Genomic DNA, 8,472 nt, shown 5'->3' on the forward strand with positions numbered 1-8,472 from the left:
TGAAGTAAATTTAGCCCACTTTTGCTAAAATAGAAAATATAGTCTACTGATGGTGCCTTGAATACGGTTTCTTTCATTTAATGTTCATGTTATGGGGATATTTATATAAAATTTGTCTTTTGTGTCTGTTGAAAATTAAAGATTACTGACAGAGCCATAAAAGAAATGTTGCTTTATTTATCTGATCATATTGTAATATATTTGTTAGGTTTTCAGTAGGTTCATTGAGTTCACTGAACTATATCGTCATTTAAAATTTTTCAATGAACATTCGAACAGTCTGACCCTCGTCTTGTAGCTGATTTTTTATTTGGCCCTCCGTCCATTTGACTTTGACACCCCTGCTTTACTCAGTACTTTGTTGAAACACATTTACATCAGTATTCAGACCCTTTACTCAGTACTTTGTTGAAGCACATTTCCATAAGTATTCAGACCCTTTACTCAGTACTTTGTTGAAACACATTTACATCAGTATTCAGACCCTTTACTCAGTACTTTGTTGAAGCACATTTACATAAGTATTCAGACCCTTTACTCAGTACTTTGTTGAAGCACATTTACATAAGTATTCAGACCCTTTACTCAGTACTTTGTTGAAGCACATTTACATAAGTATTCAGACCCTTTACTCAGTACTTTGTTGAAGCACATTTACATAAGTATTCAGACCCTTTACTCAGTACTTTGTTGAAGCACATTTACATAAGTATTCAGACCCTTTACTCAGTACTTTGTTGAAACACATTTACATAAGTATTCAGACCCTTTACTCAGTACTTTGTTGAAACACCTTTGGCAGCGATTACAGACTCAACTCTTCTTGGGTATGATGCTACAAGCTTGGCACACCTGTATTTGGAGAGTGAATAGTGCAGAAGCCTGGTGGCAGAAGCCTGATGACAGAAGCCTGGTGGCAGAAGCCTGGTGGCAGAAGCCTGGTGACAGAAGCCTGATGGCAGAAGCCTGATGGCAGAAGCCTGATGACAGAAGCCTGATGACAGAAGCCTGGTGGCAGAAGCCTGGTGGCAGAAGCCTGGTGGCAGAAGCCTGATGACAGAAGCCTGATGACAGAAGCCTGGTGGCAGAAGCCTGGTGGCAGAAGCCTGATGACAGAAGCCTGGTGGCAGAACCCTGGTGGCAGAAGCCTGGTGACAGAAGCCTGGTGGCAGAAGCCTGGTGGCAGAACCCTGGTGGCAGAAGCCTGTGACAGAAGCCTGATGGCAGAAGCCTGATGACAGAAGCCTGGTGGCAGAAGCCTGATGACAGAAGCCTGGTGGCAGAAGCCTGGTGGCAGAAGCCTGGTGGCAGAAGCCTGATGGCAGAAGCCTGGTGGCAGAAGCCTGGTGGCAGAAGCCTGATGACAGAAGCCTGATGACAGAAGCCTGATGACAGAAGCCTGATGACAGAAGCCTGGTGGCAGAAGCCTGGTGACAGAAGCCTGGTGACAGAAGCCTGGTGACAGAAGCCTGGTGACAGAAGCCTGATGACAGAAGCCTGGTGGCAGAAGCCTGGTGGCAGAAGCCTGATGGCAGAAGCCTGGTGGCAGAAGCCTGACGAGTCAGGAGACCATTCTGGAAACCTTTGCGGATAGGCTCCTGGTTAATGGCAGGATAAGACGGACACAAGACACATTGCTGGTGAAGCGGCTTTTAGAACCAGGGTTATCCATGCCGTCTGACCTGTGACTTACCTCCTCATATAAGGACACGCATGGCGCTCAGAACATATCTCAATGAGAGTTTAGGTAAAGGGTCAGTTTTAGGTTTTGGATAGTTGGTTTAAGTGTCAGATTGTGTCCCTCCTGTCTTGTCTCAGTGTTATTAATGTCTGCTTCCTGTTCCTGCCCTGTCTGACAGCACAGGGGAGTTAGGAGTTATCAATGTTTTGTGACCTACCTCCTCCTCCTGGCCCCCTGTTGTTAGAGCCTGCTTCCTGTTCCTGACCTGACCGTCTGATAGCACAAGGGGGAGGGGTTTACGAGAGGGAAACAGCAGAGGGGAGGGTTCACGAGAGGGAAACAGCAGGGGAGGGGGTTTACTGAGGGAAACAGCAGAGGGGAGGGGTTCACGAGAGGGAAACAGCAGAGGGGAGGGGTTCACGAGAGGAAACAGCAGAGGGGAGGGTTCACGAGAGGGAACAGCAGAGGAGGGGTTACGAGAGGAAACAGAAGAGGGAGGGGTTACGAGAGGAACAGCAGAGAGGGAGGGTCACGAGAGGGAACAGCAGAGGAGGGGTTACAAGAGGGGAACAGCAGAGGGGAGGGGTTGCGAGAGGGGAACAGCAGAGGAGGGTTACGAGAGGGAACAGCAGAGGGAGGGGCTACGAGAGGGAGACAGGAGGGGGAGGGGTTACGGGAAGGAAACAGCAGAGGGAGAGGGTTACGAGAGGGGAACAGCAGAGGAGGGGTTGCGAGAGGAAACAGCAGAGGAGAGGGTTACGAGAGGGAAACAGAAGAGGGGAGGGGTTACGAGAGAGGGAACAGCAGAGAGGGGAGGGGTTACGAGAGGGGAACAGCAGAGGGAGGGGTTACTGAGAGGGGAACAGCAGAGGGAGGGGCTGCGGGAGGAACAGCAGAGGGGAGGGGTTACGAGAGGACAGCAGAGGGGAGGGGTTACGAGGAGGGAACAGGAGGGGGAGGGGTTACGGGAGGGGACAACAGCAGAGGAGAGGGTTACGAGAGGGGAACAGCAGAGGGAGGGGTTACGAGAGGGGAACAGCAGAGGGGAGAGGGTTACGAGTGGGGAACAGCAGAGAGGTTGGGGTTACGAGAGGGGAACAGCAGAGGGGAGGGGTTACGAGAGGGGAACAGGAGGGGAGGGGTTACGGGAAGGAAACAGCAGAGGGGAGGAGTTGCGAGAGGGGAACAGCAGAGGGAGGGGTTACGAGAGGGGAACAGCAGAGGGGAGGGGTTACGTAGAGGGGAACAGCAGAGGGAGAAGTTACGGGAGAGGAACAGCAGAGAGGGTTGGGGTTACGAGAGGGGAACAGCAGAGGGGAGGGTTACGAGAGGGGAACAGGAGGGGAGGGGTTACGGGAAGGAAACAGCAGAGGAGGAGGGTTACTGAGGAACAGCAGAGGAGGGGTTACTGAGAGGAACAGGAGGGGGAGGGGTCACGGGAGGGAACAGCAGAGAGGGTTGGGGTTACGAGAGGGAACAGCAGAGGGGAGGGTTACGAGAGGGGAACAGGAGGGAGGGGTTACGGAGGAAACAGCAGAGGGGAGGGGTTACGAGAGGGGAACAGCAGAGGGGAGGGGTTACGAGAGGGGAACAGCAGAGGGAGGGGTTACGAGAGGGGAACAGCAGAGGAGGGGTTACAGAGGAAACAGCAGAGGGAGGGGTTACGAGAGGGAAACAGCAGAGGGAGTGGGTTCACGAGAGGGAACAGCAGAGGAGGGGTTACGAGAGGGAAACAGCAGAGGAGGGTTGACAGAGGAGACAGCAGAGGGAGGGTTACGAGAGGAAACAGCAGAGGGAGGGGTCACGAGAGGGAAACAGCAGAGGGGAGGGGTTACGAGAGGGGAACAGCAGAGGGGAGGGTTACGAGAGGGAAACAGAAGAGAGGGGAACAGCAGAGGGGAACAGCAGAGAGGGAGGGGTTACGAGAGGGGAACAGCAGAGGGGAGGGGTCACGACAGGAGAACAGAAGAGGGGAGGGGTTATGAGAGGAAACAGCAGAGGGAGGGGTTACGAGAGGGAACAGCAGAGGGGAGGGGTTACGAGAGGGGAACAGCAGAGGGAGGGGTTACGAGAGGGAAACAGAAGAGAGGGGAACAGCAGAGGGGAACAGCAGAGGAGGGTTACGAGAGGGGAACAGCAGAGGAGGGGTTACGACAGGGAACAGAAGAGGGAGGGTTACGAGAGGAAACAGCAGAGGGGAGGGGTTACGAGAGGGAAACAGCAGAGGGGAGGGGTTACTAGAGGAAACAGAAGAGGAGGGGTTACCAGAGGAAACAGCTGGAGGGGAGGGTGCTGAGAGGAAACAGCAGAGGAGGGGTTACGAGAGGGAAACAGCAGAGGGGAGGGTTACGAGAGGGAACAGCAGAGGAGAGGGTTACGGAGGGGAACAGCAGAGGGGAGGGTTACGAGAGGGGAACAGCAGAGGGGAGGGGTTACGAGAGGAACAGCAGAGAGGGTTAGGGTTACTAGAGGGAACAGCAGAGGGAGGGGTTACTGAGAGGGTAACAGAAGAGGAGGAGTTACGGAGGGAAACAGAAGAGAGGAGGAGTTACGGGAGGGAAACAGAAGAGGGGAGGAGTTACGGGAGGGAAACAGAAGAGGGGAGGAGTTACGGGAGGGTAAACAACCACAATGTAATAAGTTTATGGAAAATAACCTGCATGTATTTCCACTTGTTAATGATTCACATGAGAGACATCCTCATTCAAAATGAAAAGCACTAAAGTTTAATGCTAAAAGCAGGAGGTGAATAAAGGCGACATCTTACTGTTTAGATTGTTGCATCATCTCCTTCTTGGGAACGGCTCTTTGAAACACCGCTGTGCCTTGGGAGAGAAGACAAATCAGACAGGTGGGAGACTGAGGGGAGGGTTGGTATCCTGCGGGTTGGGAGACTAGGGGAGGGTTGGTATCTGCGGGTTGGGAGACTAGGGGAGGGTTGGTATCTGCGGGTTGGGGAGACTAGGGGAGGGGTTGGTACCTGCGGGTTGGGAGACTAGGGGAGGGTTGGTAACTGCGGGTTGGGGAGACTAGGGGAGGGTTGGTATCTGCAGGTTGGGAGACTGAGGGGAGGGTTGGTACCTGCGGGTTGGGAGACTAGGGGAGGGTTGGGAGACTAGGGGAGGGCTGGTACCTGCAGGTTGGGAGACTAGGGGAGGGTTGGTAACTGCGGGTTGGGAGACTAGGGAGGGCTGGTACCTGCGGGTTGGGAGACTAGGGGAGGGTTGGGAGACTCAGGGAGGGTTGGTACCTGCAGGTTGGAAGACTAGGGGAGGGTTGGTATCTGCAGGTTGGGAGACTGAGGGGAGGGTTGGTACCTGCGGGTTGGGAGACTAGGGGGAGGGTTGGTATCTGGCTTAACAAACCTATTCTGTTAAGTTGTTGAAGAGGGTGTGGGGACTGAGGGGGGCTGGTACCTGCGGGTTGGGAGACTAGGGGAGGGATGGTATCTGCAGGTTGGGAGACTAGGGGAGGGTTGGTATCTGCAGGTTGGGGGACTGAGGGGAGGGTTGGTATCTGCGTGGTTGGGGGACTGAGGGGAGGTTGGTATCTGCGGGTTGGGAGACTAGGGGAGGAGTTGGTACCCTGCGGGTTGGGAGACTAGGGGAGGGTTGGTACCTGCGGGTTGGGAGACTAGGGGAGGTTGGTACCTGCAGGTTGGGGGACTGAGGGGAGGTTGGTAACTGCAGGTTGGGGGACTGAGGGGGAGGGTTGGTATCTGCAGGTTGGGAGACTAGGGGAGGGTTGGTACCTGCAGGTTGGGAGACTAGGGAGGGTTGGTACCTGCAGGTTGGGAGACTAGGGGAGGGTTGGTACCTGCAGGTTGGGAGACTAGGGGAGGGTTGGTATCTGCGGGTTGGGAGACTAGGGAGGGTTGAGTATCTGCAGGTTGGGGGACTGAGGGAGGAGTTAGTACCTGCGGGTTGGGAGACTAGGGGAGGGTTGGTAACTGCGGGTTGGGAGACTAGGAGGGTTAGTATCTCTGCAGGTTGGGAGACTGAGGGGAGGGTTGGTACCTGCGGGTTGGGAGACTAGGGGGAGGGTTGGGAGACTGAGGGGAGGTTGGTACCTGCAGGTTGGGAGACTAGGGGAGGGTTGGTATCTGCGGGTTGGGAGACTAGGGGAGGGTTGGTACCTGCGGGTTGGAGACTAGGAGGGTTGGTACTGTTTGGAGATAGGGAGGGTTGGTATCTGCAGGTTGGGAGACTGAGGGGAGGTTGGTATCTGCGGGTTGGGAGACTAGGGGAGGGTTGGTATCTGCGGGTTGGGAGACTAGGGGAGGGTTGGTATCTGCGGGTTGAGGAGACTAGGAGGGTTGGTACCTGCAGGTCTGGGAGACTAGGGTGAGGGTGGCTGAACGTGGGACCGGGGAGGTTGGCATCTGATGGGATTGGGAGGCTGGAGGAGGTTGGTAGCTAGCGAGGTTGGGAGCTAGGGGAGGAGGTTGGTATCCGAGCGGGCTGGGAGACTAGGGGAGGGTTGGTACCTGCAGGTTGGGAGACTAGGGGAGGGTTGGTATCTGCAGGTTGGGAGACTGAGGGGAGGTTGGTACCTGCAGGTTGGGAACTAGGAGGTTGGTATCTGCTTAACAAACCTGTTGTTGGAGAGTGGACTGAGGGGGTTGGTACCTGCGGGTTGGGAGACTAGGGGAGGGATGGTATCTGCAGGTTGGGAGACTAGGGGGAGGGTTGGTATCTGCAGGTTGAGGGGACTGAGGGAGGGGTTGGTATCTGCGGGTTGGGGAGACTGAGGGGAGGTTGGTATCTGCGGGTTGGGAGACTAGGGGAGGGTTGGTACCTGCGGGTTGGGAGACTAGAGGGAGGTTGGTACCTGCGGGTTGGGAGACTAGGGGAGGGTTGGTACCTGCAGGTTGGGGGACTGAGGGGAGGGTTGGTAACTGCAGGTTGGGGGACTGAGGGGAGGTTGGTATCTGCAGGTTGGGAGACTAGGGGAGGGTTGGTACCTGCAGGTTGGGAGACTAGGGGAGGGGTTGGTACCTGCAGGTTGGGAGACTAGGGGAGGGTTGGTACCTGCAGGTTGGGAGACTAGGGAGGGTTGGTATCTGCAGGTTGGGAGACTAGGGGAGGGTTGGTATCTGCAGGTTGGGGGACTGAGGGGAGGGTTAGTACCTGCGGGTTGGGAGACTAGGGGGAGGTTGGTATCTGCGGGTTGGGAGACTAGGGGAGGGTTGAGTATCTGCGGGTTGGGAGACTAGGGGAGGTTGGTATCTGCGGGTTGGGAGACTAGGGGAGGGTTGGTATCTGTTTAACAAACCTATTGGGTTAAGTTGTTGAAGAGGGTGGGGGACTGAGGGGAGGTTGGTATCTGCGGGTTGGGAGACTAGGGGAGGGTTGGTATCTGCAGGTTGGGAGACTGAGGGGGAGGGTTGGTATCTGCGGGTTGGGAGACTAGGGGAGGGTTGGTATCTGTTTAACAAACCTATTGGGTTAAGTTGTTGAAGAGGGTGGGGACTGAGGAGGTTGGTATCTGTAGGTTGGGAGACTAGGGGAGGGTTATCGGTTGGGAGACTAGGGAGGTTGGTATCTGCGGGTTGGGAGACTAGGGGAGGGTTGGTATCTGCGGGTTGGGAGACTAGGGGAGGTTGGTATCTGCGGGTTGGGAGACTAGGGGAGGGTTGGTACCTGCAGGTTGGGAGACTAGAGGAGTTGGTACCTGCGGTTGGGAGACTAGGGGAGGGTTGGTATCTGCAGGTTGGGAGACTAGGGGAGGGTTGGTATCTGCAGGTTGAGGAGACTAGGGGAGGGTTGGTACCTGCAGGTTGGGAGACTAGGGGAGGTTGGTATCTGCTGGTTGGGAGACTAGGGGAGGGTTGGTACCTGCGGGTTGGGAGACTAGGGGGAGGGTTAGTATCTGCAGGTTGGGAGACTAGGGGGAGGGTTGGTATGTGCTGGTTGGGAGACTAGGGGGAGGGTTGGTACCTGCGGGTTGGGAGACTAGGGGGAGGGTTGGTACCTGCAGGTTGGGAGACTAGGGAGGGTTGGTATCTGCGGGTTGGGAGACTAGGGGAGGGTTGGTATCTGCAGGTTGGGAGACTTTCTGACGGGTTGGGAGACTAGGGGAGGTTGGCATCTCGCGGGTTGGGGAGACTAGGGGGAGGGTTGGTATCTGCAGGTTGGGAGACTTGGGGAGGGTTGGTATCTGCGGGTTGGGAGACTAGGGGGAGGGTTGGTATGTGCTGGTTGGGAGACTAGGGGGAGGGTTGATACCTGCGGGTTGGGAGACTAGGGGGAGGGTTGGTATCTGCGGGTTGGGAGACTAGGAGAGGGTTGGTACCTGCGGGTTGGGAGACTAGGAGAGGGTTGGTACCTGCGGGTTGGGAGACTAGGAGAGGGTTGGTACCTGCGGGTTGGGAGACTAGGAGAGGGTTGGTACCTGCGGGTTGGGAGACTAGGGGGAGGGTTGGTATCTGCGGGTTGGGAGACTAGGAGAGGGTTGGTACCTGCGGGTTGGGAGACTAGGAGAGGGTTGGTACCTGCGGGTTGGGAGACTAGGAGAGGGTTGGTACCTGCGGGTTGGGAGACTAGGAGAGGGTTGGTACCTGCGGGTTGGGACAGTCTCCCTGGTCTTCTGGGTTGGTTGAAGAGCTCGTTTCTCTCTCTGCTGAAGACGACCTGCAGCTTCCTCTCCTCTACCTGCAGCACCAGACGCTTCACCCTCTCCCGAGACCGAGACACAAACTCTGGCCGATGCAGCTCCAGAGCCTCCTACAGGAGTTGAAGACGTGGAACAGGAGATCGGACTTGAAGAGGAGCAGTTTGTTTGACCAACAA

The 8,472-nt window shown here is 55.7% G+C and overlaps 1 long non-coding RNA gene across 1 annotated transcript; it reads right to left on the reverse strand.

Annotated features, from left to right (window-relative positions):
* Nucleotides 1–1,875: 1,875 nt before the first annotated feature.
* LOC135566337 (uncharacterized) lies at nucleotides 1,876–8,433 on the reverse strand. Its single transcript, XR_010462045.1, has 3 exons — nucleotides 8,241–8,433; nucleotides 4,449–4,506; nucleotides 1,876–1,954 (listed from the first exon to the last, which is right to left on the reverse strand). It is a non-coding gene; the product is annotated as an uncharacterized LOC135566337 (long non-coding RNA).
* Between the last annotated feature and the right edge of the window lie 39 nt (nucleotides 8,434–8,472).

The sequence above is a fragment of the Oncorhynchus nerka genome, unplaced genomic scaffold (genome assembly GCF_034236695.1).
Source record: "Oncorhynchus nerka isolate Pitt River unplaced genomic scaffold, Oner_Uvic_2.0 unplaced_scaffold_5769, whole genome shotgun sequence".
NCBI classification, from domain to species: domain Eukaryota; kingdom Metazoa; phylum Chordata; class Actinopteri; order Salmoniformes; family Salmonidae; genus Oncorhynchus; species Oncorhynchus nerka.